Here is a 9,851-nt window from a genome sequence, read left to right as displayed (position 1 = left end):
TGATCATGCCAACACTCATACGCCAGGGATACCCTCAGAGCAGCCTTTAAGGAGCAGTGAAACTGCTCACCTAGGCCATAAGACAGTGGGTGATACGCTGTGGTGTGAAGTGGCTTAATTCCTTGGTTCTGGGCCATCACAGCCCGGAAGCCTGAAATGAATTGGGGACCGCAGTCAGAGGAAATATCAGATGGTCTGCCAAACTGAGCACCAGGTGCTGATGAATGTCCAAGCCACATCTGAGGCTGTTGTTGATACTAGAGGGACAGTTTGCCTTTGTCAACCAGGCACCTGGTGGTACGGTCCACCATGGTAAGGAGGTGCATGAAACCATGGGAGGGGGATGAAGACCAACAGGGTCCACATTGTCAAAGGCAAACTGTCCCTCAGGGACCTCAAAAGATGCCAGTGGTTCCTATATATGAGAGTTAATTTTTGACTGCTGGCTCGCCGCATAGGCTGTAATACAATCATGCATGTCCTTTCTGAGGCTGTACTAAACAAACTTTAATGCAACCAGCTTCTGTGAGGCATTCCAGCCTGGATGCAAGACATGCACGGAGTCCAAAACAGTCCATCTCCAGTTCGTGGGCACGATGGGACGAGGGCGACTGGTTGAGACATCACACAGGAGAGAAACCCCAGCTTTCTTGAACTTAATGTCAGCCAACTGCAGGTCCATAACTGCTGTTTGGTAAGCCTGGACTTAGTTGGCTGTCATGCCAGCATAGTCAACCTTAATGTGTATGGGTTCAACAGGTGTCTGTGAGAGGCAATCAACTATGGCATTATTTCTCCTCTTGGTACATTGCTTATCTGTTGTGAACTTGGATATGTATGTCTGATATTTTGGCCATCAAGTGCATGAGGAGTGTCAATGAACTTGTGAAATGGCGACCCTCATGAAGAAAATTAAAGTGGTGAACAGACAGATAGAGACCAAGAAACTTACGGTCAAGCATGCTGTTCTTCCTTTCAGGGGGACCGAGCTGCCTGCTGAAGAAGGCGAGTGGCTGCCACACGCCTCTGACCAACTGTCCACACACAGCACCCACAGCACGGCCTAAGGCATCAATAGTAATGGCTATGGGTGCACTAGGGAGTGTGTGTGCCAACAGGGTCACAAGACTTAACTCTCCAGCTAAACATGCCAGAAAATCTTAAATGTGTGCAATCGGGTAATGATCGGGGGTGGAAGCCTTATTAAGTGTCAGTAATCACCACATGGGCGGCAACCACCATTGGACTTAGCGACCATATAGAGTGGTGAAGTCATGGGCTATTCGACAGAAATACAGTGCCAAGTCTTTTCATGGTGGCAAACTCCGCCATTGCAGTTTCCAGTTTATCTGGGTCCAGTCTATGTGGGTGAGCATGGGCTGGAGTGCCAGTTGCTATGTTTTGTGACTGTAGGGGAGAATGTCTTCTTGGTGATGTCTGGAAATCTGCCCAGCATTCGAGTAAACTCACATGCAGTGGTGTGTGGACTTGATAGAGACTGTGAGTAAATTATTGGAGGAGCAGAGTAATAACTCCAATTCCTTGACATCCACAAGCTGACAATTCTAAAGATCGACTAACAGTCTTTGGGAACACAGGAAAGCTGCACCAAGCAGAGGTCTAGCCAAGGTAAAGTCCCATGTGTAATGTCACCCGTTGTGCCCCATAAGACTGGATCCTGCTGCTGTTGGTAGTCTCCTGTGAGCTTTTGTCACTCCTTACCTTCTCATCAATAGGCAATGCTGGCAGCACACTCACCTGAGCACCCATGTCACTCAAGAAGCATTGTCCTGTAAGAGTGTCCGTAATGAACAGTAGACAAACCTGGCAGCTGGAACCCATGGTTTTCACAAACTGCTGATGTCCCAATGCACTGGCGCTATTGAAACTGCAGGGCAGTTGGCACTTCCTAGCATTCATACCAAAGCAAGCATGGTAACAGCAGCGGCTCGGCATCATCTATTTCACAGCCATGAGCATCCTTATGTTGGGGCCTTGCTGATTTGGCTTATTGAGGTAGAGGAATAAGGTACTGCTCCCTGGCTGAGTGTAGACTATCAGCCATTTTAGTAAGCTCTCTATAGTGTAGCACAGGGTATTAGTGAAGGCTATACAAACTTGAGTGTTGCATGAAGAGTTCTTTAAAAATACAAGAAGGATGGTGATTTCCCAACACATATCTCTTGTGGTCCATTAGCTTCGAAGGATTACCATTGCTAGGACCATTGTAAGAAGAGCAACTGTTTCGCTTACTTAGACTCTAATAGCCCAAAAGTCTGTAAAAGGTGAGTTTTCAGCGATCTTTTTTTTCATATTCAGTTGAGTGTTCTAGTAATTTCACCACTCTTGCAGCCATGGAATTGCTGAGCGACGCTAACATGCTTTTGACTCTGGTGTCTTTGGCTGAAATTTCTCACAGAGCGAACTGGGCCTCAGTGTATACAAACCAAGTGATGGCATTTTGCTCACAAAATTCCAGCATTTTCAAAGTGACTGCATTCGCTGACGTGTTCAGTAACTCTGGAATTGTTCTAGAGCACCGGGGTCACCAATATAGGTTTTCGCAAATAAAATGGAGACATTTTATGTTTAATGAAACCCATAACACTGATTTATTGAACTCTAAAACCTAAACACAAAAGTGTACTTAAGATCTTTATGTAATAATGTCATCACCTCAGACCAGCCTCTTAAAGTGAAACCCCAGTTCAAAGTCAGCCATTGTGAATCATGTACATTTCTTCCTATTGCATTACCCTACAGATGAACAGGACTTCTGATTTTCACCAACTGCTCAAAAGACCATCCACCATCTGCTCTCATGGTTTCACGTGACCCTGCTCAGGAGGGTGGAGGGGAGGGAGTTAAGCAGGGGCTAAACCTTGCTCAAGAGTAACTTGCAGACTAACAGAGGGAAGGAACACCTTACACCTCCTTTGATAGAGATGTATCTCCACCCTACCAGCCGAGAGTGCTCCCAATGGATGCCCACATATTTGATTTTTTTAAAGTAGCCCTTTCAGCACCTCAATTATTTGTATCCATTATTCCAGTAGTGGCGCAGCTGAACCCAAGAGAAGATTAATATTGTGAGATGACAGAAAGAATCAGATATTCATAAATTAGTTCAACAGGATAACAGGCCCCTCACCCAACATCTACACCAACTACAGTAGTTCCCTGAGCCAGTCTCACTTGCGTGACTTTGGTCCATATCCCTGTAAGTATTTCCTGTAGATGTACCTGTTGATACTTACGCTATGTTATTGCCCCACTCCTTCAGTCAGGATCCCATACACATCACACAGAATAACCTGCTCTCATTCCAACAACTGATGGCTCTGTCATCACTCACCAAGTAAATGTGTTAGTCACTGTACCTTCTGATGAAAGCATCCATAACATGGCTGAATTAATCAGAGAAGAAGATGCTCGCAGATGTAGTTGACCCAATCAGTAGCCCTACCAGCATGCTACCAGCTGCTTGCATAATCGGTTGTGCACCAGCGACGGGGAGGTCCAAGTCTCCAGGAAGAATGTAGAGGTTAAGCTGCTGATGGTGATGATGGCATTTGCTACTTGCCATCCATATCAAGGAAGCCCAGTAGGATTCAGAATCTGAATCAGGTTCATAATCACAGACATATGTTGTGCAATTCGTTGTTAAGTGGCAGCAGTACAGTGCAAAAATAATTTTTTAAAGTTACAATAAATTGTAAAACAAATAAACAGATTAAAAGAGGACTAGCAAAGTGATGCTCATGGTTTCATCCACTGTTCAAAATCTGATTGCAGAGGGGAAGAAGCTGTTCCGAAAATGTTGAATGTGTGTTTTCAGGCTCCTTTATCTCTTTCCTAATGATAGTAATGAGAAGAGGGCCTGGATGGTGAGGGTCCTTGATGATCAATGCTGCTTTCTTCAGGCATCAACTTTTGAAGAAGTCCTCGATGGTTGGGAGGCTCATACCCATCATGGAGGTGGCTGAGTCTGCAACCCTCTGCTGCCTCTTTCAATCCTACACACTGGAGACTCCATAACAGGTGGTGATGGAACCAGTCAGAATGCTCTCCACAGTACATCTGTAGAAATTTGCTAGGGTTTTTGGTGACATACCAAATCTCCTCAAACTCCTAGCTGCTGGTATGCCTTCATCATGATTACATCAATATGTCAATATGTGGGAGAAGGCTAGTTTCTGGATGGATCAGATGTCAGTCATCACCATAATAATCCTGATCCGCCTTGGGTCCTGTTGGATTGCCATAAATGCAATGCTTATTGAGAAAGTAAAGAGCCCTGGGATCCAAGGGGTCCTTGCTTTGTGCATCCAGAACTAAGTTGCTCACAGAAGGCAACAAATGGTTGTAGATGGATCATATTCAGCATGGAGTTCAGTGACCATTGGTGTGACTCAGGGATCTGTTCTCAGATTGCTTCTCTTTGTGATATTTATAAATGACCTGGATGAGGAAGTGGAGGGATGGGTTAGTAAATTTGTTGATGACACAAAGTTTGTGGATGTTGTGGACAGTGTGGAGGGCTATCAGAGGTTAGAGTGGGACATCAAAATTAGGCTGAGGAGTGACAAATGGAGTTCAACCCAGTTAAGTGAGAGATAGATCATTTTGGTAGATCATATATGACGGCAGGATATAGTATTAATGGTAAGCCTCTTGGCAGTGTGAAGAATCAGTGGGATCTTGGGCTGTGCAGGCTGACTCTGTAGTTAAGAAGGCATATGTTGCATTGGCCTTCATCATCTGTGGGATTGAGTTTAAGAGCCAAGAAATAATGTTGCAGCTATATAGGACCCTGGTCAGACCGGATTTGGAGTACTGTGTTCAGTTCTCTTCACCTCACTACAGGAAGGATGTGGAAACTATAGAAAAGGTGTAGAGGAGATTTACAAGGATGTTGCCTGAATTGGGGAGCATGCCTTATGAGAATAGGTTGAGTGAATTCGGCCCTTTCTCCTTGGAACAACTGAGGATGAGAAGTGAGCAGATAGATGTGTATAAGATGATGAGAAGCATTTTAAGATGCTTGCAAGTAGGTACAGGGGAGATGTCAAGGGTAAGTTTTTTTACGCAGAGAGTGGTGAGTGCGTGGAATGGGCTGCTGGTGACAGTGGTGGACATGGATATGGAAGGGTCTTTTAAGAGACTCCTTGATAGGTACATGGAACTTAGAAAAATAAGGGCTATGGGTAACACTAGATAATTTCTAAAGTAAGTATATATTCGGCACAGCATTGTGGGCCGAAGGGCCTGTTTTGTATATAGGTTTTCTGTGTTTCTATGTTTCTAATGGAAATTCGGCCTCTACCTTTTCACATTTTGTTAGAGTTCACATAACTGCAAGCTGCAACTTTTGGCTGCATTCCTCTCCGCTGTCGGATTCCAGTGGTGATTTTCCATGTACAAAATACTGTCCTATGTATCTCCAACCCTGAGCAGATTCAAAGATTCCAGAAAGTAGGATGTAAACTCTCTGGAAAAATGAAATGAACAAATCCCTACTCATTGATAGGTAAAAACACAGACGTAAACACTGTGAGTTCATAATGTTTATATTAAAGCTGTATTTCATTTTCCATTTTCTTTGTCTCTTCTTAATTTTTCTGGCATGTTTCAGCAAACCAGAGATACCTGTACACATCTCCTTAAACGTTAAAATACATTGAAATATTTATCCAGTTGAGCAATTGACTTAGGTTCATGGAAACTCACCTCCACTGCAAAGAATGTATTGAATCAATATGGCACATTTGAATTAAACATGAAAGTCAGTGAATTAGAGCAGAATTCCCAACTGCTGTTATTTTTAATGGTTTTAACCTTAACCCCAAGCCTATACCATCTTTTATGTTGAAAGCTCCCCCTACATTTCTTTCTCAGATAAAAATATTACTTACAATATCTTGATCTCTTGATGGTTGTGAATGAAGTTATGAGATTTAACAAAAACACTGTTAGTACTTTGTATAAGCTGTCTGACCCATAAGGAGGTATTGTTAAATTCAACTCTTCAATATAATCAAATGTTAACACTGTAATAATAAGCCACTTCTAGATAATAAAATTAGAATGGCTGGGGAATAATGATGCCTTCAGTTACAGAAGAAAAGGTACTGCTCAGCTAACTGAAAGGAGCTTACCTCATGCTCTTTATGTCTGCTATTTTACCATTATTTCACATCTGTGTGCCCCAGTTGCTTTGGAACAGCTGCCAGAACAGTTCAATGAGCAGTTTGTATGTGGCCTTTGATGTACTTGTCACACAACTGTCAATAAATAAATATAGTACATGCAGCTCCATAAGTCTGTGCATACAGAACCACTAAACACTCCCATGATAATCTAATTGGGATGATCGGCACAGGAAATTATTTTAGGCACAAAATCATGGGGGCATACCAGTGAGCAAAACTGTACAGAATTGATCACAGAAAACAGAATGTTCTGATATAACCAGACTGTACTGATTTTATGTTACCAGTCAGTTCAAGCTTGCTGGTGGGAGCAATACTCAAATCCCTATTAAAGAAAAAGAGCAGAACATTTGGAGATGGAAAATAAATTTCAGAAAGGAAACCTCACTTGCCAAACTTCAGTCAGTCTCTAAAGGCGATTATAGAAAACTCAGATGTAATTTATTTTTAGTTTTGAAAAAGCCTGTGAGTGATATTTCCTGATACTACTCGCGAGGATTAAACTAGGCTAGGCACAGCATAAATGCCATCCGTAAGTTTGCTGATGATACAACTATTATTGGCAGACTTTCAGATGGTACAGGAGTGAGATATATCAGCTCGTTGAATGGTATCTCTGCAACAACTTTGCAATAAGACAAGTCAATAAGACCAATGAACTGATGGTGGACTTCAGAAAGGGTAAGAGGAGGGAACACACACCAGTCCTCATAGAAGGATGAGAAGTGGAAACAGTGAACAATTTTAAGTTGCTGGCCATCATTATACAGTATCTGAGACTCTATCCTGAGCTCAACCTATCGATACAGCTACAAGGAAGACACAACAGTACCTATATTTCATTCTGAGTTTGAATGAAAAATGCGTTTTTATTTCTATTTTTGCACTAATTCAATTTAATTATTTAATATATGTATATACTTCCTGTAATTCACAATTTTTTCCTCTATTATTATATATGGCATTGTACTGCTGCCACAAAGTCAACAAATTTCACAACATATCCTGATGTTATTAAACCTGATTCTGATTCTGATGGAATAGCAGGGGATAGGACACTCAGAAGTAGTGAAGCATAGGGAATTGGAGCCAATTATTACGGTTAACTAGAGCCAACCTCTTAGACAGGAGGAGCACAGCAAAGAGAGAGGAAAGACTGCTACCTTGAACTGTATATATGTCCATGCAAGAGGATTAACAAGTAAAGCTGATTAACTCAGAGCATGGATTGGGATGTTATATTCAGAACAGAAACATGGCTGAGAGAAAAGCACTAGTGGAATCTCAATATTCTAGGATACAGATGACAAGATGTACAGGTAAGTGAGGAGAAGTAGATTGTTTTCTGATGAGGAACAAGGTAACAGCAGTGCTTAGTGAGGACATTTTTGGGGGATCATTCTTCACATGAATAGAACTTAGAAACAAAAAGGGTTGGTCACTTTGATGGTGTTGGATTATTACACCCCAATAGTCAGCAGGAATTGGACAAACTGATGTGTAGGGATATTGCAGCTAGTCATAAACATAATACCTAGTATTAGTGGGAGATTTTCATTTCCCTTATATTGTCTGGGCCAACCATTCTATGAAAGGCTTTGACGGAGTGGAATTTGTGACATATGTCTACAAAATCTTCCTTGAGTAATATGTCGAGGTGTTGCAACACTGGGGCTCTTCCTGGAGAATGAGGTAGGCAAGTGGTGAAAGTGGTATCTGTTAGCAAGTATAGGGAAACTGCATATTCTTGAAAGAATAATAATTAACGGAAGGTTTTAACTTCCCAAATTTTGATGTGGCCACCCTTATTGCAAAGTGGTTGGGCTAGGTAGAAGTTGTTAAAAGGTTCCAAGAAAATGTACCAGAGGGTGAAACACTGGGCATCCTCTTAGAGAACAAGGTTGGGCTAATGATTGATGTGTAATCTGGGGAGCACTTTGGGGGCAGTGACTATAATCCTTTTAATTTTAATACTGTATATCATTAGAGGAAGATAAGATGGGTTCAAAGGTTAAGGTGCAGTCTTTGATATGACCACTCTTGGAGACACTAGAGGAGATCATCCAGAGGTTGATTGGGTGAGACTGTTTGCAGATAAAGGAATGACTGGCTAATGGAAAGCTTTTTTAAAATGAGCGATCAACAGTCCAGAGGCAGCATTTTCATGTTAGTGTCAAGAATAAGACATGCATGTTTAAGGAAACCTTGTTGATGTGAGTTATTGAGGCTCTGGTCAGGAAAAAAAGGAGGCACACATCAGCTATTGACAGTCAGCGACAAGCAAATACCTTAATGTGTATAAAGGAGGGAGTACCCTTAAGAGGGAAAGCAGAGAAGCAAAAAGAGGGCATATGTTATATCTAGCAGACAAAGTTAAGGAAATTCCCAAGAAATTGTACAGGCGTATTAAAAGCAACAGCCAAGAGGTAACCACGGAAAGAATAGGACCACTTAAAGATCAATATGTCTGTCTATGTGTGGAGCACCAGGCACTAGGCAAGGTTACTAATGAGCATTCTGATCAGCTTTTATCCTGAAGAAGGCCTTTCCTGCCTATCCTCACCCCCACCCCTTGATCTTTCCCCTTACTGGTTTTTCACCTGGCACCCACCAGCCTTCTCCTTCCCACCTTTTTTATGGGGACCCTGCCCCCTCCCTCTTCAGTCCTGACAAAGGTTCTCGGCCCGAAACATTGACTGTTCTTTTCCATGGATGCTGCCCAACTTGCTGAGTTCCTCCAGCGTGTTGTACGTGTTGCTTTGACCCCAGCATCTGCGGAGTATTTTACTGTGGGTTTACTGTGAAGAAGATGTGGTTGAGGGCAGGAATTGAGGCAAATGTGTTGTGATGCTGTGGACTACATATAAATCACCTACATTAATGAGGATTGACTCTTGACCTCACAATTTATCTTGTTATGATTTTGGAACCTATTCTTTACCTGCACCACAGTTTCTCTGTAGCTGTTACATGTCGTTCAGCACTGTTACTGTTTTTAACTTTTTCAATCTCAATAAACTGCATAATGATTTTATCTGTATGAAATACATATGCAAGACAAAATTTCCGTGTATCTCGGTACACGTATCAATAAAAAAAACAATACCAATACTGATTATACCAATAAATCTCAAGGCCTGACCAAATGCATCCTCAGACCTTGGGTGAATCTAAGGAAGAAATTGCACATGTCTTTGCAGAGATATTTGCTTTATGTTTATCCACAGGGGAGGTTCCAGAAGATGGGGCAGCCTGTGAATTATGAAGTGCAGCAAGGCTAAGCCTGGGAATGGGCTGGAGATTCTGACATCAGAAGTAGGTACGGTAAGTTACTGGAGGGGATTCTGATGCACAGAACCTACCAGCAATTGGATATTCAATGTCTGATTAAGGATATTCAGAATGGCTTTGTGCCTGGGAAATCATGTCCCACAAATCTCTCAGAACTTCTTGCGGAGTTAACCAAAAGTATAGATGAGAGCAGGGACATGGATGTGACATGGCCAGGTTTCAGTAAGTCTTTTAACCAGGTCTGCATAGTAGACCAGTCTGGAAGTTAGATCACATGGGATCTGAGACTAGTTCATTTGGATTCAAAACTGGGTTGATGGTGGGAGCACTGAGAGTGACAGTGGAAGG

The sequence above is a fragment of the Hypanus sabinus genome, chromosome 5 (genome assembly GCF_030144855.1).
Source record: "Hypanus sabinus isolate sHypSab1 chromosome 5, sHypSab1.hap1, whole genome shotgun sequence".
Classification (NCBI taxonomy): domain Eukaryota; kingdom Metazoa; phylum Chordata; class Chondrichthyes; order Myliobatiformes; family Dasyatidae; genus Hypanus; species Hypanus sabinus.
The sequence above is the reverse complement of the archived record's forward strand: the minus strand, read 5'-3'. Positions refer to the sequence as shown.